This window comes from Callorhinchus milii, unplaced genomic scaffold (assembly GCF_018977255.1).
Source record: "Callorhinchus milii isolate IMCB2004 unplaced genomic scaffold, IMCB_Cmil_1.0 Scaffold1, whole genome shotgun sequence".
Lineage (NCBI taxonomy): Eukaryota > Metazoa > Chordata > Chondrichthyes > Chimaeriformes > Callorhinchidae > Callorhinchus > Callorhinchus milii.
In genome coordinates, this window is record NW_024704742.1 from 51,254,737 (window position 1) to 51,275,591 (window position 20,855).

Consider the following 20,855-nt stretch of genomic DNA (forward strand, 5'->3'; position numbering starts at 1 on the left):
AATTTCTTTATGAGGCAGCTCCTGACTAAAATGCTTCAGTGGTGCACATCACTGGGGCACTTGACACAGTTGTATTCTCAAGTAGACAGCAATTGAAAGTTTCCAGGTTGGGCTGCTCCACTTCGATCAGATCTTAGGTCAGTCTAAAAGCTCCCACCCTTTCTTTTTTTTCTTTACTAGTTTTAGTAAACTAAATATATCAAGATTTCAACCTTAAACACAAACTGTCTTATGGTAAACTGTATTTATTTTAGTGATTAAATGTCAGAGTATTATGGACCAGGTGGCGGACGTGGGAACAACTTTAGCAAGAAGAGGGAACATCTTTAAATAAATAATTATTTAGCATAAAGAGGGAACATCTTTAAATAATTATTTTACAAATGTTCCCCTTTCTCCAGAGGCAAGTTGTTGTAAGAAGAACACAAATTTCAGACAGAACCCAAGAATTTCTCAGATTGTGAAACCAGTGAACTTGAACATCCTAAGGCTTTAAACTGAACTGGTTAAAAATACAAATTTAGCAGCAATTACACTCAGTCATGGGACAGGGAGGGTAGGAAACTTTTAATCACGAAAATAAATAGTTTAGCAAAAGATAGTTTGTGTTTAATGTTGAAATCTTGATATATTTAGTTTACTAAAAATATTTTCTGCATCATCTGTGTGCCACAGGAATGTGGAAGAGGATATCTGTCGAGTTCAGTTGATAGTACTCTCTCCCCTGTTCAGGTGGATGTTAAAGATCCCATGGCACTATTCGAAAAGAGAAGGGAATTTCTACCAGTATTTTGGCCAACAATCCCCCCAAAATATAACCCTTTATGAGTGATTGTGGGGCAATCCTACATGCAAATTGGCTACCGTGTTCGCCCCCAAAAAACAGTAAAACTCTCACAAGTCATATCAGCCGGGACCATAACATTAAATATGACTTACCCCAAGTAGCAATTACAGGCAAACTTGCATAAGTCACATCATATACAACTTAATCAATAATCTAAACTGCGCATGCGTACTTCTCTGCAGTTAGTGAGTGAGCGTACGGTGATGGGCTAAGACTTTGTTTCCTGCGCTTGTTTCAAGCGGAACACGACACATGCGTATTTCAATGCAATAACAGTGTTACAATTTGGGGGTGACATGCCTAGGATTTAGGATGTACTTGGGATCAGGAAAACATTACGATTTAACCATTTACCCAATTTATAAATCGACTAGTGCAAATAATTCCAAGGGTTTATTGATAGAAAACTGAATGAGACTTGGGTGCATGCACGATTTACGCAATTATACGATCCATACAGAGAAGACTTGTGCTTGTTTTACTGTACAGTCATTGCACTTGTATCCTATGAACTGCTTTGAGAGGTCCTCTGGACATGAAAAGCTCTATATCAAATGCAAGGATTATTTTTATTATTTTGCTGTAATTAATTTAGGGGAATATATAAATTTGGATTTCACTCCTGATCACAATTGCAAAATAGCTTACACAAGAACATTGGGTGAGGATTCGATCAGTTTTACCCCAAAACTGAATGTTCTGCTGATGCTCTCCATCAAGTCTCACTCATGAAGAATGGCTACTTGATCAGAGTAGCAGAGTTTCCAGTACCTGCACGGCCATACTACAGCACGAGTCATTGCCTTCAAAGAGGAAAATCTCAGCGTAAGACTTGAACCAATGCTCTTCACATAAGGTTACGTTTACGTTTTTCAGAATTAGACACCAAGCAAGAGATGGGGGAAGTGGGGAGGGCCATAGGCATGTTCGAAGAGGGAGGATTTGAAGCACGACAGACAAAAAGAGGAGAAAGAATGGCATAGGGAGGGAGTTCCAGAGGTTAGGGGCACAGGAACCAAAAGCTTGGTCCCTGTTAGTGCAGAGACGTGGAGTGTGTTATGTAGCTGAGTGGGACGGCCAAGTGGAGGGGCAGAGTTGGAGAAGGTCAGAAGTGGCAGAGAGTGGACAGATTTGTTAATGAGGATGTATAATCGATCCAATGGGAGACAGGTGGATAATGGAGACTGGTAAGGGTTTGGATGATTTGATGCAGGTAGCAGAGCTTTGAATGAGTGGCAGCTTGTGGATGGTGGAGCTAGGAAGACAAGCAAGCAGTGCGTTTGTAAAAGTCTAAGTGGGATGTGATGAGTGTTTTAGCCATACACGGTGTGAGACAGGTGTGGAGGCAGGCTACGTGTCAGATGTGAAGGAAGAGAGTCTTAGTGCGGGACCGGATGTGAGTGTCAAAGTAAAACTGAAGATCAAACCAGACCCAAAATTTGTGTACCAGCTCAAAGAACTCAAGAGGCCAGAGGGGCTGAAAAGGTAAGAGTCAACTGAAGAGAGGACAGTTGGGTGGAGCTGAGGAGGATGGCTTCCATTTTATCCAATATTAAAGTTATACACTTTTCTACATCAGTAACCGTTTAATTCTGAAACTAGATCTTTAAAACACATATGAAATGACATGAAATAAAATACCCTAAGCAACTCATTCAAAACTCTGCTACCTACACCAAATCATCAATGTGGAAAAATACATTAATATTTGTGCTGACATTAGATGAAATTACTGGTAATGGATTTGAAATTAATGAATAAATTGAAAAATGGCAAAATGTTAAGCTATAATTAAAATAAGTACATTGTTTGAATCAGCAAAGTGTTCCACCTAGTGACTCACCTAAGAAATGATGACAAGGATTTTTTTTAGATTATTTCAGAATTGGCAAACTTTACAGAATTTTTACTTAAAAATAGCAAAAGCACACAAGTAACGGATTCATAATCAAAAGTATTAACACTCAGTACACTTGTGATGTTGTATTTTAATGCAATTAAACTCGTCAACACAAAATGAATTTGGGCAAACCAAATCAAGCAAATTAAGAGCAGATTTCTATTGCAATTTGGGAGGATACACACAAGCTTTTAGGATAGATGAATTTCAGAGCTCAACATCAACTCTTACTTATATAGCGCCCTGCATGCATGTTAGCGTCTCAGAATGCTTAAAAGTGGCGGAGCCTGAATCTGAGCTGAGGGAGAGGTGACCGTAAGCACAGTCGAAAAGAAAGATTTTCAGGCAGGACTTGAAAAAGGGGAGAGAGGGGGCGAGGCGGATTGATTGAGGGAGAGTGTTTCAGAGTTGAGGCGTAATGACTGAATGCACGACCTCCAGTGGTGGAGTGGAGAGTGCGAGGGACAAGCAGAAGGCCGGTGCCAGTTGAGTGGAGGCGCCAGGTGGTGGATTGGGGAGTGAGGAGGTCAGAGTGTTAGGGAGGTGCCAGAGAATGAAGGGATTTGAACACGAGTGTGAGGATCTTGAAGTCGATCTGTTCGGTGATGGGGAGCCAGTGGAGCCTGGTCAGAACTGGTGAGATGTGGGTACGGAGTTTGGTCCAGGTCAGTAATGCAGGCGGCAGAGTTCTGAATGAGCTGGATTTTTTGAATAGTGGAGCTGGGGAGACCGGCGAGGAGTGCGTTTGAATAATCCAGGCGGGAAGTGTCAAACGCATGCACAAGAGTTTCAGCTACATTTGGGGTAAGGTACAGTCGGAGGCAGGCAATGTGGCAGAGGAAGGTGGTCTGGTTAGGGACCGGATGTGGGTAAGGAAGGACAACTGTGGGTCGAACTGGATGCCTAGATTGCACACTGGTTCAGTGAGTCTGAGGGAAATGCTGGGGAGATTTAGGAGGTCAGATCCGCAGGAATGAAGGCACTGAAGGGAGCTAAGGAGTATGGCTTCCTTCTTGTCCACATTCAGCTGCAGGAAGTTTACACTCATCCAGGCCCTGATGTCTGCCAGACAAGCTGATAGAACATCAGCAGATATGAAGTTGCAGCTGGAGGAGGCAAAGTAGATCTGTGTGTCAACAGTGTCTGTGGGTGACATCGCCAAGCGGGAACATGTAGAAGAGGAAGAGAAGAGGGCCAAGGATGGAGCCCTGGGGTATCCCACAGGTGACCGGATGGGCACGGGAGGAGAAACCATTTGCCAAGAGGAAGTGGAAGCGTTTGGTTAAGTAGGACTCCAACCATTCGGGTGCAGTCCCACTAAGGTGGATGAGGAATGCGAGGCGGTGGAGGAGGATGGCATGACTGTGTCGAACGTGGCAAAGAGATCCAGGAGGTCGAGGATCCCTGGTCACAGATAGAGAAGACATCATTTGTTACTTTGACGAGCACTCTCTCTGTGCTGTGGGCAGGAAGAAAACCAGAATACAGGGCCTCGAGGAAGGAGTGGAGGGAGAGGTGTGACCGAATTTGACCTGCAACAATGTGTTCCAGGACTTTGGCAAGGAAGGCAGGTTGGAAACAGGATGGTAATTTGAGAGATTAGAGGGATCAAAGGTGTTTTTTTTGAGGCAGTGGCTCTTAGCTGGCTTTAAGGGAACTACAGACCTCTGTAAACAGTTTACTGAACGTTAAAGTCACTTTAAAAGTCAGATTCACGTATCATGTGCATATATACAGTAGTAGCACACGAATTAATGCTAACAGAATATTAATGGAGCATCTCAGATACTGAAAAACATTCAGACTGCAGAGAATTTAGATTTACTGGAAGGATTATTTAATACAAATCTGCTTTGTTGACTTGCACTTCTACACAGTTATTAATTTTGCCAGATGAAAAGAAATCCTCACAGGCAATAACAGGTCCATTTCTGTTTGCTGCATTAAGCTGATCGGAGAAACAGTATTCTTCCTATAACTAGATATCAATCTCAATGCTTGAATTGAAAATTTCAGTACCAGTCGAAAAAAATTTCATTCAAAAAAAATCTTACATTTTATGCACTATTCCCTCAATAGAGAAAAAACATTGCACCGTGTGTTCCCATTATTTAACATTTATAATGATAGTTAAAATGACTGCACTGATAAATCTCAATGTTTATAGGGTACATAAAAATTCAGCTGGAGACGAGAAAGAATCTTGACCTATGAAGATGAATTTTGACCTCAACCTATAAGCAGCATTTTACTAAGACTGAAATCTTGCAATATTCAACCATTAACCTCAGTATGTCAAGAGTATGCTAGACAATAGACATCTCCTTCATCGATTAAACGCAAAGGCGTTTAATTACAGTACAGAAGGCAGAGAATATTGCTGACAAACTGGAGTTTCTACACATATTTTCATTCAAATTAGCCTAAAAAATACAATGAACCATAACTAATCTAGCTGAATATTAAGTTATAACATATTTAGTCTAAAAATAGAAACCTTTCTCCAAGTACTTAGTTGAAATCAATCTCCAGAACAGCTCCATTTATTACTGTCACCAAAACATTTTCGCGTATATTTAAGGACAATTAACATTAGTTTTAATTCACAAAATAGAAATCTGAATATTTTGGGGAGTCTAACATTATGGGGTGAGGAAGAGAATTAACACAAAAAAGAGGTAAATTTGGTGGGGGGAATTTTTTTTGTTTGGATAATGTGATTTCCACACATTACCATAGCTGGTTTATCTGCATGTGCGTCACAATGTGCTCACATTCCCAGAATCAGCTTTGTTACAACGCAGGATTCAGGATGCACATGGTCCATCATGGATCTTAGAAGAAATCAACAAATTCTGATACAGTATTAAAATATTTTTTAAAGTGTGTCAGTGAAAATCAGTAAAAAAAAGTAATGGTTCCTGCCTATATTATAAAGGTTCAACAAACGGGGAAAGTGGGAGAAGAGCAGATATCAACAACAACTTGCATTTATATAATGCCTCTCACATCTTGGGAGTGCTTATCAATATCAATTTGTGAAGTAAACAAAAAGCTGCAAATTTTTAAGATCGGACTACTAAAGACAAATGCAAGTCAATCAATAATAATCCCTACAATTTGATATTGTGGCTTTTACTTCAGGATATCTCAAAGCGCTTCACAGGATGTACTGGAAAGTGGAGTGACTGTATGTCATGCGGGAACACAGCAGGCAATTTGCACACAGCAATGTCCCGCAAACAGCGATGAAATGAATAATAACCAATTTTAATTGGGGGTTGTTGGCCAAGATACCAGGAGAAACTCTTTTCAAATAGTGCCATGGGATTTTTAATATCCACCTGAACAGGCAGATGGCACTTCAGATTAATATCCTATCCAATGAATGGCACCTCAAACAAACCAGCAGACCTCCAGCAGTGGATAGTTTTCAAAGTACAAGTTTTCAAGTCTCAACATAGTCTCCATATAGGGCTTGAGGCAAGAGCGTTACTAATTGACTCAAGTCATCTGCTCTCGCCCAGCAACCCTTTGTGAACTTCATAAGGAAGGGACTCCCTGCAACTAACAATGGAAGAATAATAATTCATCAGACATGCTAATTTCTAAACTATAATTGGGACAAATGTGGAACAAAACGTAGACGAGGAAGAACATTGAGTTACAACCTCAATCTTTTTAGAGAAGAGATACACAATACAAAATTACATTTTTAAAATGCCTTTCATGTCGGGAGGACGTCCCAAGGCAATGAACAGTCAGGGATTAGGACCCGGGCTGAGGGGTTGCGATCAGGGAGGGTGGAGGGCAGAGGTCGCCGAAGGCACGGTTGAAGAGGAGGGTCTCGAGGCATCCCTTGAAGGAGGCAAGGGAGGGAGCGAGTGAAGGGAATGTGGGATGGAGTTCCAGATGGTAGGGGCAGAGAGGCTGAAGGCCTGGCCGTCAACGGTGGAGCGGGCCAGGCAGGGGACATGGAGCAAGCTGCTGAGTGGAAGGACCAGACAGGTTGATAAGGGGTTAGCAGGTTGGAGAGGGCAAGGCCATGGAGGGCCTTGAAAGTGAGGACGAGGATTTTGAACTCGATCTTCTGAGGGATGGGGAGCCAGTGGAGCTGGATGAGGGTGGGTGTGATAGTGTCATGGAGCCTGGTGCAGGAGATGACGTGAGCTGCAGAGTTCAGGATGATCTGCAACTTGTGGAGGGCAGAGTTGGGAAGGCCGACAAGCAGGGCATTGGCATAGTCGAGCCTGTATGTAATGAAGGCATGTATGAGGGTACATGCACTATGTGTATGGCTTCCCTGGTTAGGGAGGAACTTTTTTTTGAGCGTGAAAAACGCTTATGAAAAAGGCGATATAACCTAAACAAAGACAGGTATCTGGAAGAATTTGTCTTTTGTTTAAAAAACTGCAATTGAAAAATCTAAGGACTTGTTGGTAAACGCTTGAAAAACAACTAGCATCAATACTGTACAAAGTAAACTTTTGGTATCTGCTACAGCAATCTAGGAAGGTTGAGAAAGAGAAGCTAAAGGGTGTCTGAGGTTACTGTGGAATGTATGGGAAAGACAAGATGTCTATTTTAATCAAACCTCAAATGTTTTTACAGGTGTGAAATTCCTTAAGGGAACTACTTAATTTATTTCTGGATGGCTAAGAGATGTGCAAATGTGTAGAGCTGCAATTTTTATATGATATGGAGTCTCAGTCAGAGTAGCCAAACCGATAAGACACTTGAGAACTAAAATGACGGTTGGCATTTTTTCAACAACTTTGAAGATATGCAATCATAATGGTAAATCACATTGGAGGCTGGCATTGTTAGTATTACTGCATGCAATGTCAACAGAATTTAAGTCCACTGGTTTACGAATTTTGTAAAATATGTACGCTTTGTACCTTCATAAAAAAAATTCGCCACTCAATCGACGACTATTTGTAGGATACTGCTGTGCGCAATTGGTTGCCACGTTTCGCCCACAATAGACAGTCTTTACAATACATGAAGCACTTTCAGAAATCTCAACAATGTCATAAAATGCTATATCAAATGCAAGGATTATTATTAAAATGTAAAAGTTGTATTGTTTCTGTGTGGGAAAAATTAACTGATCTCCTATGCTAATAAGAATCCAGTAGCTCTTTTGAAGTGTTAAGAAATTCCCATTTCCAGCAATGTTGCATTAGGCACTTAGAGTTTGTTTGGGGTTAAAGGCTTAGTTTGTGTACAGTGTAGAATGTGCTCACAATAGTTGAGTTCAGATCCAGGTGGCTCAACACCATGGAATATTATAGCACAGAAGGAGGTCAATCAGCCTGTGTCAGCTCTTTGGAAGAGCTTTCCAATCTATCGCACTCCCCCATTCTCTCCCCATATCCTTGCATATGTTTCCTCTTCAAGTACTTATCCAATTCCCTTTTAAAGTGGTTATTGAATCGATTTCCACTACCATTTTAGACAGTGCATTCCAGAACGTAACAACTCTATGTGTAAAATAGTTTCTCATCTGGTTGAGAATTTTTTTTCTCAATTGGTACTTTTGCCAATTATCTTGAATCTATGTCCCCTGGTTACTGACCCACCTGCCAGTGGAAACAGTTTCTCCCCAATCACTGTATCAAAACCCCTCATAATTTTGAACACCTATTAAATCTCCCCTTAACCTTCTCTGCTCTAAGGAGAACAATCCCAGTTTCCCTAGTCTCTCTATCTAACGAAAGCCCCTCATCCCTCGTATCATTCTGGTAAATCTCTCTGCACCCTATCCAAGGCCTTGATAGCCTTCCTAAAATGTGGTGTCCAGTGACTTATAAAGGTTTAGTAGACTTCCTTACTTTTATACTAAATGCCTCGAATTATAAAACCAAGGATGCCATATGCTTTTTTAACAGCTCTATCAACCTCTCCTGTCACCTTCAAAGACCTGTGCATATGAATCCCCAGGTCTCTCTGCTCCTGTACCCCTTTTAAAAGTGTACCATTTCTTGTATATTGCTTTTCCTCATTCTTCCTCCCAAAATGCATCACCTCACACTTCTCTGCATTAAACCTCATCTGCCACGTGTCTGCCCATTTCATGAGTCTGTGTCCTGCTGCCGTCTGCTACCATCCTCCTCATTGTTTCCTACGTTCAAAAGTTTTGTCTCATCTGAAAACTTTTAACTTTGCTCTCTATACCCAAATCATTTATGTTTATCAAAAAGAGCAGTGAGCCTAATACCAATCCCTGTGGGATACCACTGAATACTTCCCTCCAGTCTGAAAAACAACCATTTACCATTACCTTTTTTTGTCTCCCAGCCAATTTCATATCCATGCTGCCATTGTCCCTTTTAACTCATGGGCTTCAATTTTGCTAACTAGTCTAACCATGTAGAACTCTCTTAGAACCCAACAGAGAGGGTGGGGGAAAAAAAATCAAAGAAAGCCAAATTCAGTAGTCAAAAACAAATAAAGAAGGACATATACTAAAAACAGTAAATTCACTATTATTCCCAAACTGTAACAACATTTTTTACAAGAGCAAATATAAAGTTTCGAAGTTTTCCACCAATTGATGCAAGCTGCCAGCACTGATACCATTCCAGCAGAGTTGCCAGTTGTGCTGCCTTCTTGCAGAATTTAGCTAGTTTATTAATGAGCCGAAGCCTGGATTCATAGGGCAGTCCTTACTAGAGAAGTTCTGTGCTTTTTAAAAATAAAATCAGTATAAAGGAAGTGGAGGTTAGGAAACATTTTAAGATCTATCCCATCCCCTTTTATTCCAAATACATGTTCTAAAATAGCACTTTGAGGTGGAAGGAGTTTGACAGAAGGTGCTGCAGATGTCAATATGTCTGCACCATAACCACAGATCTTCATTTGCAGCAAACACAAACCGTTCTGTTTGGTGAAGATAAGTGGATTGTTGTACGTCACCACCCTTTTACGATACCTTTTATCACCAACAAAATGAAAAACAGTTTGGGCTAACTCCTATTAGTATAGTAACACACAAACCTACAAATTGCTTAACTACTATATACAACATTTAGAAAAAAATACTAAACATCAAATTATTTACATGCAAACTGGTCCAATGTACATTACAGAATATATGTTTTATAGAATAATGGAGAGCCACAAAATAAAGACATCATCATGGTCAAAGTTCATGCATTCTTATTTTGAATGTACCAACCGGACTTATGTTGTTAGTTTATCATTTTATAGCACATTTGTGTTGCAAATGCTTGTGTCTCAGACTCACTGTCAAGTGAGGAAAGAGATAAAAAAAGAATCAAGTAGTTTTCTTTTGCTTTTGAGACTCATAATTATTCTATTCCTGACTTTAAATAGCAAATAAATGGCACCAAAACGACGGTATGCAAATGTTGCAGTATAATATGTATCATTATGAGGCCGAGATCAACAGTGCTCAAAGAGCCTTCTAATCCCAGATCTAGTTACTATACTCCTTAAAAACATTATTGTGGAACATTGACTCTACACATCATTACATCAGCAAGAAAGTAGAATTCAATCTGCAAAAAATGATTTTAGTTATTTAACATTCTATGTTTTTTATCCTTGTTAACCATGTAAGGTAAATTGCACTTGAATTAGTTAATTGATAGGGTGGTGGGTGGAGCAACACACAACCGTACAAGCAGGGCAATATGGCCATAATTTCAGGCTGTGCTACCATAAATACCCAAGCTCATATCCGATTGTAAGTTTTCCTTTTTTGTGTACAATTCACTTCTTCTGAGTCTAGATTCAGGGAAGGAGAGACAGAAAGACAATCAAAGAAGCAGAGAAATTTGAACCAGAAACTTATAACTTGTAAAAAAAATTGCAATTTTTTTAAAAAAGAAAATTCTCATAAAACAGAAGTACATATTATGTGTATATTTTAAAATTCAGCACCATATAACCCATTAGGGAACCAGCTTATACAGATGCATCAATATTTCTTAAAATTGAAATAAGGCAGATTGTGCAGAGAGAGAAAAAAAGATTGGTCAGTTTATTATTCTCCCTTTTCCTTAAGAGAAGACTTGACTCTCTGACCTTTCTTCCCTCTCTGCAGGGCAGCAATGAAGTTCTGCTACGGGCAGCACAGCCAAGATCAGCCATCATACTGCAGGAAATCACAAACTTCAAACCCACGACCCATCACTGTGTGGTATAGTTCATTAGAGTGCCAATGCGCTGCACCAATGCGTTGCTTGGATAACAAAGATTTATGCATTTCATTTGGAGTAAAATGATTCCATTCAGAAAAACAATGCAGCTAAAGGACTTCCCTGTGATTATACTGCAAGAAAAGAAGTCACCTTGAAAAGAATTCTGAGCACAGCACCAGTGTGTAGCTCATGATGCTAAAGGACAAGCTGTTAATGATCATTTTTACAGTGTGACATGTTTGAATTACTCATCTAAAAGTTATATTGACAGAACTTGAAATTATACCTTGTATATTAGAATCGCTTTTGTCACTTCTAAATGAGCACATTGGAATATGCAGTTACAGAATTTGTTTAACCACAAATAATGAAACTATGATGTACATCATATGATTTCTGCCAAATGGCTGAACAGTGTTCAATACTTTTGAACTTAATATTTTTTAATAAGAATGGAAACTTACTAATAAGATCAGTAAATGGCTTAAGGAATTTTCACCACACTATTATGATTGTTATATGGTTATACCATTACAGTGGACCTGTGTTGCAATGATGTTGGAACCCATAAAATCCCCATCTGTAAATTAATGAGGCATGATAGCCAGTTTCACTATGCCTGCATGCAATCAGCTGGGTCACTCCTTGTGCATCAGCTAGCTCCTGCACTAAAATAATAATAATGTAGTCTTTCAGGTCATTTCAACATCATGTCCTGATTTCTGTGCACCCATTAAGTAGAAAGTGATGTTTCCAATGACCTGATTACCCAGAGGTCGGTCTTTTCTTAGCTGAAAGCTAAACGCTGATAAAGTGGATGATTTCCGGTACATCATATCCCTGCTGATTTATGGTTGGTTCACAGGAAGTGACATTGGTGATGATCTAATCACCCAGAAGTGTCCATATTCACCAAAAAGGCATGCGGTGTAAATAGTGTCCATGCTGCAAACATGTTACAACTGAATTTGCAATAGAAATAGATCATTACAAGGTTATACTGTAAATAATGTTGAAATGAAATGAAAAACTGACCACATTAGTGAACTGAGCACATTAATGGGGTGACCTTAAGGTGAGTTTCTACTGTACTGTTAAATCTAGGGCTTAAATCTCACTTTTACAAATTACAAACCTGGCATGAGACATACATAATTCTTAAATGACTGCCACTAGTCACTATCAGAGGTTTAACAGTCATTCTGTGATTTAATAGTCACTTTCCAGAAATCTTGGTTAAGCTTGGCTATTTTTCTATTTTCTCAGGTTCATCACCAGTTGTGCTCCAATACAGTTAAGGGATCTACTACAGGCCTAAGGTCTTATCCAAGGGCAACAAACCTTTATTTCGGCAGCGCATATGTGGCCATCTGCCAAGACAGAGATTCTGCACTGGATCTGCTACGGTAGTCATCTAAGCTTTCCAACCTTGAAGTTGCCAGATTTAAATATAAAATAGAGTAAAACCTTTTTACTCCTAGAAACATTTTTCATGGAGATGACACCATTGAAAGCAAACTTGTTCATATTTAGATCACCAGGAGACTCAATCTGTACATCAACTTCTATTAAATCTATACATTTTAATACATTATTTATAAATGAACACTAGCAATCAACTATGATAAGCAGTCAATGATGAAACGTATGCTAAGCTTAAGGCTCAACATTCACGAGTTAGTGGATCCAAACAATGAGATCGCCTTATGCTTTCTATTTACATTAAGAAGTTCAAAGGATAGACTTTAGCCTCTCCCAAATAATAATGTGGGGGGGGTTGTTGAAGAACAGATGTACAAATGTTGATCCAGAAGTCATTTTCATCCTAAGTGAGTAAATGCCATGTGTTCAACAGCCAGCCTCATAATGGAAGGAAATGTATTGGTTGCAACTAAGGCCAACACTGCATTCTACCATTCTCAAGAGGAAATCATTGCCGTTTTAACCTGCATTAGTTTATAGGTTTCCAGGTGATGGTTATAACTTGGCAGAGCCCACATTAAAATAAAACACAATTCCCAATTTGTCTATAAACAAACACTATACAGAATTTAATGATGAATAGAATATACATTTTGTGAGCATTTCCTGCTTAGTACCAATTCATAGCACTAATAACACTTCCCTCAGTGCAGGAGCCCTTTGAATTACAACAATAAAATGTATAGTGCCTTTTACGTCAGGAGGACGCCCCGAGGAGCTGGACAGTCAGTGTTTCACACCCGAGCTGAGGGTTGGGATCAGGAGGGTGTAGGATGGACGGGCGGACGGAGGGTGATCGAAGGCATGATCGAAGAGGAGGGTTTTGAAGGAGACAAGGGAGGGGGCGAGGCGCAGGGACTGCGGGATGAACTTCCAGAGGGTAAGGGCAGAGTGGCTGAACGCTCCATTTGCCAATGGTAGGGTGGGCGAGGCGGGGGACATGAAGCAGGCTGGAACTCGCTGAGCAGAGGGAGCGGGCGGGTTGGGAGGGGTGAGCGAGGCCATGGAGGGCTTTGAAGATGAGGACCAAGATCTTGAACTGTATCCTCCGTGTGATGGAAAGGCAGTAGAGTCGGGGGAGGATGGAGGTGATAGGGTCACAGAACCTGGTGTGGAAAAGGATATGGGCTGCAGAGTTCTGGATGATCTGCAGCCTATGGAGGAAAGTGTTGAGGAGGCTGACAAGCAGGGAGTTTGCATAGTCAAGCCTGGATGTTATGAAGGTATGTATGAGGGTTTCGGCGGCCTGTGGTGTGAGACAGTGGCGGAGCCGGGGGATGTTGGGGAGGTGGGGGAAGGCAGAGCGGATCATGGCATGAATGTGAGGTAGAAAGGATAATTGAGGGTCAAACAAGACCCCAAGGTTCTGGTCTGGCTCAGTGAGGTGGAGTGTGCAACCATGGATGGTGATGCCGTCAGCGCCTGAGTTGTGGAGGCGCTGACGGGAGCCAATCAGGAGAGCCTCAGTCTTGTTGACGTTCAACTGAAAAGAGTTAACTCTCATCCAGGACTTGATGTCTGACAGACATTCTGTCAGCACAGTAGTGGTCCTGGAGTCAAGGGTGGAAGCAGAGAGGTAGAGTTGGGTGCCATCCTCATACAGGTAGAAGTTGACCCCATGTCTGCGGATGATGTCACCAAGAGGGAGCATATAGATATTGAAGAGGAGGGGACCAAGGACAGAGCCCCGAGGAATGGCGCACGAGACGGTGCGGGGGCTAGAGGAGAAACCATTTGTGGAGATGAAGTGGAGACTCTGTGAGAGGGAAGATCTGAACCATTCAAAGATAGAATCATGAAGGTTGAAGTGAGAGGCGAGGAGGTGGAGGATAGAGTAGTCAACAGATCGACGGCAGCAGAGAGGTCAAGGAGGACGAGGAGGCAGAGGGAGCCCTGGTCGCAGATGGACAAAATTCACTTTGACCAAAGTGACTGTTTTACTGTTTATGTAAAAAAACAATTTAAAAGCGCTTTGAGACGTCTTCCTGACGAGAAAGCGCTATATGTGTAAACCATATTGTATTGCCTTGTATTGTAAAACAAGCTGCATACGTGCCCGTATATTAGGAATATAGAAACAGAAAATTCCAGCATAAGCCATTCAGATGGCTACAATTGCATTGATATCCAACCTCTCCTGCTCAATGGGTGAAATGGATTCAAAGGATCTTACTTAATCGCCCTCTTTTTTCAAGCTGAATCATCACTAAATAACATTTGGACTTTATCTGGAATGCTAACTAACATACTTTTTTTAAAAAAAGACTGGATATAGATGAATAGTGTTTTGCCCACAAAACACACAATCCATCCACTTCACAATATATTTATACGTGATAAGGCTCTATATTAAATGCAAGGATTATTATTTAGATATTTTTTCTTAAAAGTTATCCAACTTCCTTTACTTGATATCCTTTTAGAAAGGCATTTCAAGATTTGTAAGACTTTCTACAGAAGTCAAGTCTTCAAGATTTGCAAAACTTCCTACAGAATTGCCCTGTTAAAAATAATCCTTACATTTCATATAGAACCTTTTACTTCAGAAGCACGTCTTAAAGTGCTTCACAGAATATGTTTTGTATATTTTGTGTATAATGAATATGTATGTTGTTGGCAAATACAGCAGCCAATTTGGAGGCAGCAATGTCCCTAAACAACAATGAATGACCAATTTTGTTTGCCAGGACATCGGGACAAACTCCCTTACCTTTTCAAATAGTGTTTCAGAACCTTTGAACGGCAACTTGAACAGACAGGCAGGACCTTGGTTTTAGCTTCTCACCAGAAGGACAGCACCTCCAAAAATGCAGCACATCCCCAGCACTGCACTGGAGTTCAATATCTGAACATGGGGATTGAACACAATTTCTCAGAGGTAAGAGTGCCACTAACTGAGCCAATTTAGCACATACCTTTTCCCCTTCATTCCTCTCCTGCTCAGTTTCTGACCTCCACTGTAAAGCACTGCAAGACATTTATTCTATTTGAAGATGCCATATAAATTCAAGTTCTTCATCTAAAGTCTGAAGGCTATTTGCAGCATTAGACCAATGGGAGAAAGAATACTAATACATTGATTTTTGCCTTTAGTGAGACATTGCCACACTTATTCATGACGTCGGGGAAGGAATGTAGAAAGAAAAAAATAGCTGGTTGATGTGTGAGAAAGAAGAAGTGGTACACTTCTCAGTCAAGAACAAACCTTCTGTAGACTGACCAAGGGACAGCAATGACCTTCATCTACACCCATACACTTACAGCCTACTAGGAAAATCAGTATAGCTGTTGGAAGATAAAAGGGGAAGAAAGACCTGAATATAGTTACTAAAATACCCTGTGGTTAAATATGGTCAAGTCTCCACTTAGACAATTCTCTTAAGCAAACCCCAAATATTGTGCAAAGTCTGGGTTTGACTCCTCCTCATTTTACTTCCTGTGGTGGATCATCACCTCCAGCTGACAGCCCAGCTAAGATTAGGAACTCACCACATGGGAAATTCCAGCCCCAAATCTACATCCTACTGCTCTGTCTGCAGCATAGCACATCAACCACTGCACTACTGAGCCATCTCCATTAACCAGCTTTGAAACAAGAGGCAGCTAGAACATTCAGAGGTAGTTATTGGTGCTGAAATTACATAATTCAAAATGGCAAGGAAGACTGAGGACAACATTATTGTACATGTTAATGGGGTATCTATCCTTGCTGGAGTTCTCAACTGTCTGACAATTTATCAAACCCTGAACACATGCGCAACTTAGGGGTCAGGTTCGATCCCCAGCTTTCCTTTCTATCACACATACGTTCCCTGACCAGGATCGCTTTTTCCATATCCACTACACTGCCCACCTCCATCCGTACCTCACAACTGACGCAGTTGAAACCCTCATCACACCTTTGTCACTCCCAGATGGACTATTCCAATGCCCTCCTCGCTAGTCTCTCCAGCTCCCTGCCTCAATCCCTCAGCCTTACCCTTATATCTATGTTTCAATCCCATCTGAAAACCTCTCTGTGGTCACCTCCCCATTTTCCCTTGCTCAGCATCCAACCCTGCCACTACACAAAGTACTGCAGATGCTAGAAATCTGAAAACAAAAACAGAAGTCGCCGGGAACATTCAGCAGGTCAGGCAGCATCCAAGGAGAAAGGAAAGTGAGTCAAGGTTTCGGGTCCACGACCCTTCGTCAGAACCGAACCACTGTTCTGACAAAGTGTCGTCGACCCAAAACATTGACTCACTTTCCTTTCTCCATAGATGCTGCCTGACCTGCTGAGTGTTCCCTGTCACTACACAGTTCTCCAAGCCATTATCCTGTGTGAAGGGTACTATTTAAAGGAAGCTGATGCTGTAGTAATACGAATTAGAACAAAATGTATCCAGGTCTACAAACATGGACACTGCATTCCAGCCATGATTGATTAAAAACTTCACTGTCTGGATACTCACCGCATGAAATTTAGTACCCCCATCACATCAGTCATTGCCAAGCTCCACTGCTCCAAATCACCGAACGGATCAATTTCAAAATCCTCTCACTCGTTTTCAAATCACTTCATTCACTCGCACCTCCCTACCTATCCGATCTGCTTACCCCCCACTCCACCACCTGCTGCTTCTGCTCGGCTGTCTCCGGCATCCTATGCCCTCCATTCCACCATCGGTGGTCGTGCCTTCAGCCACTACGCCCCAAAACTCTGAAACTCTTTCCCTCAATACCTCCTTCTTGCCTCCTCCCTACCTTCAAATCCTGTCTAAAGACCTTCCTTTTTGATCGTGCTTACGGTCACCTCCCCCCTCCCTCTGACTCCGCCACTGTGAAGCGCTCTGGGACACTACCCCCCATGAAGGGTCCTATATAAATGCAAGTTGTTGTTATCAATAGCATCATTTGAGAACTAAACTACTGACAACTAAAGTCAAACATCAGCTTCAAACGATCCTAGGTTTTCAATGTCAGACTCAACTTAAACACCAGTAAAAGAATTTCATTCAATCATATCTACACAACAGCAGGAAAATACCATTAGAACATCTAACTTACAATGCAACCTTCCAAAGAAAAAATACATCAGTCTAATAATATGCCAGTAAAATAGGTTTTCACTCTACCTTTTTTTGTCCAAGGTATATGAAATACCGATTCCCTTTGCCATTTGCTGCCCTGATAAAAACTGTGCATGTCAATGTAAATTCAGCATTATATATCGCAGTACAAGCCCCCAAAAAGTGCAACCCCTAAATCCCTGTCCAACATTTTCATTCCAGTTAAGAACAGAAACTTTTCCAGAGTCTAATGAGGCAGATGAAAATATAGAAATCACTCAAATTGGGTCAAACCGAGGTATTACGGACGTTACAACTTCAAATGGATTCTAAATTTGGACAATAATTGGATGACAGGCACTGCTGTTTCTCGAGAGACCAAGACCTCAGTTCAGTAATGGTGTCAGTAAAATCTTGTCAAAATCCTGTACTGCCACCTTTGGTGAACAAAATGACTGACAATCCATTAGCTTTAAATTCTACAACCTCTCACAAACAGAATTACACAATGTGTTCAATTCTTAATCTACAAATACTGTACTGTAAATAGTAACAACTAGTACAACGCCCAAAAAACTATTTTATACATAACACTACATAAATACTGTATTTTATACTTAACATGGCTGGAAAGCAGTGCCCATGTTTATAGACCTGAATACATTTTATTCTAATTTGTATTTACTACAACATCAGCTTGCATTTAAATAGTACTCTTCACGTAGGATAATGGCTTGGAGAACTGTGTAGTGGCAGGGCTGGATGCTGAGATGGGGAGGTGACCACAGAGAGGTTTTCAGATGGGATTTAAACATAGATAGAAGGGGTAAGACTGAGGGACTGAGGCAGGGAGTTCGAGATTAGGGTGTAGTGACTGATGATTTGGTCCCAGGTGGTGACTCAGAGGGATCGGGGCACGTGCAAGTGTGGCTACAGCAGTGGAGTAGAGCAGACTATTTATTACTGTTTTGTTAATTCTACAATCTAACAGCTTAACTACTGTAAATGATGGCTGTCTGATTGTAGTTCAAATCTCAGTCAATGTAACTGTCAGGCAATTTTTTTTACATTTCTAAATATTACCACAAAAACAATTTTTGCTATGTTCACCAATAGACAACTGATACCAGTGGCTACTAATGCAAAAAGAAAACAAATGAAATTTAAAAACAATGTTTCAATCATTTCTTATTTTACTTCCGTTTTGTGGCAAACATGGCCTCCGGGTCTAAACGTTTTAAGATTCACTTGTTAGGGAATTTTAAGGAGTAGGAAGGAAGCTCTGGGAGAAGAACATTTTTGGATGCAAAGATTTTCACTTTGTTTTATATTCTCTTACTGAAATCACTGAGACTTGACTACATTCTTGAACTCCTGACTTTGAACACGCTCTTGCCATCCCAAATCAGACTTAACTTCATTTTTTATTCCTATTTCTTACTCACATCCTCAGGTACACGTTACGATTCAGATCTACCTATACTAGTTAGTCAGATTTACCGATCTCTGATAATGCTGCATTGTATTATGATTGTATAGTACTCTGTAAAATAAAAATAAGTTCATTTTTTAAATCAGCCTTTATATACTTTATAGAAGCATTTAATGTAGTTACATAATGCAAAATATATTACTAAACCATTTAAAAGCTTACACATCATCAGTCAACAACTTAACCATTAAACAGAATCAGAATAGAAATTATGAAAGTCACTTACTGCTTCATTTTAAACTGCTCTAGATACCAGTGGAAAATAATTGAGTCACTCGAGCAAGTATGGTGCTCAATTACTATAATGGTTTTGCTGTACTTACACAATGAAGTAAAAATGAAGCCATCTTGACCAGACCAGTTTTAAGTCAGTCCAGACAATTCAAGGCTGAAGGATTCAGAAAATGATCAGAATTCATCTTTGAAAACCGTAATGTTGCCTCCTCTATTCCCTTTGTTCTGCTTCAAAAACCTTACTGATTGGCAATGGCTGCACAGTTTGCAGTCAAATGAATGAACACTTCATACCATTACCAGGTTACTAAAATAGAAATAAGCAGATCATTTTAAAGAGGATTCAGCCATCACTTGCCTTTGCAGGAGTATACTCCGACAGTGCTTATAATATAAAGCTGTGCTGCACAACAGATAACAGCAGGACCATTCTTTGTGATACAGTACTGACAATACAAATGATTTTATTAAACCACCTTTAACCAAGCATAACTGTCCAAGTCCAAACTTAACCTAAAATTGTGTTAGATTATAGCTGGCTCAGGAGTTAATTTAAAATGTTATGAAGCTGTGTTCTTATTATTTCAAACAGAAACATTCAGGAAATTCAGTTACTCATTTTAAATCAGAGAGACGGTTACAATTAAAGGTGCAAACTGTCCTGGTTAAAATATTTAAACCTAAGTAGTTAGCATGTTAATCACAAAAGTTTTTCTTGAAAAAAAGTAAAAACCCAATGCAGGGTTATTTTTTGCCTGAAGATTATGGAATATTAAAAAAAGGAGATTTCAATTTAGCTCTAAATGCAGTTTTAAAAATTCTGTATTTTCAAATAAATCTCATTTCATTTTCTCAAAGCCCCAACAAAACCACTATGTCCTGTTCATCCCTGCCAGTTTCGAAGAAGAATTTGCATTTTTCAAGTGCCTTATCATCTCAAAATGTTTCAGATATTTGAACAAGTGTAGTGACTGTCTTAGAGACAAATTAGGTGGCTATTTTGTAGCCAGCAACATCTCACGAACAGCAATGAGGTATATGACCAATTTCTCAGGGAAATGTTGGAGAGGATGCAGGAGAAGCTCCATTCATCTTCTAAATCATGTCATGGATTCTTCCAACCTCTACAGGCAGATGTCTGGGACTGCAGCATTTAATGTTTCATCATAGTTTAGTCCTGTTATGTTTCAATAAACATTATTTTTGCTACAAAAAAATGAAGTATGCCATTACATTAGCAATATTACTATTAATATAAGTAATAAACTATTTACAAGTTCACAATATTTCTATGTAAAATATAATAGCATGCTAATTATTGCTGAAATATATTTCATGGACCTTATTTGATGCAGTCACATTGTCTCTTTCCTACTGAACACCTATTGAAAGGTTCTTATATCTTTTCTTCATTAATTCAGTTAAACTAGTTTCATAAATGAGATATTTTCCCTAAATATTTCATTAAATACACTATGGTCCAATATCTAAAAAAGGAGTCAATTGCAGTGGTTTGGGGGAAAAAGGCTGGTATATGGGACTGAATGGATAGCTCTTTCAAAGAGCCAGCACAGATAAAATAGACCAAGTAACTTTCTCCAGCACTGTAAGGTTTTACAACAGAAAACAACATTCCAAAATGTCCTGAACAGGAGTTTACTTCTCATTGAAAGTAGAA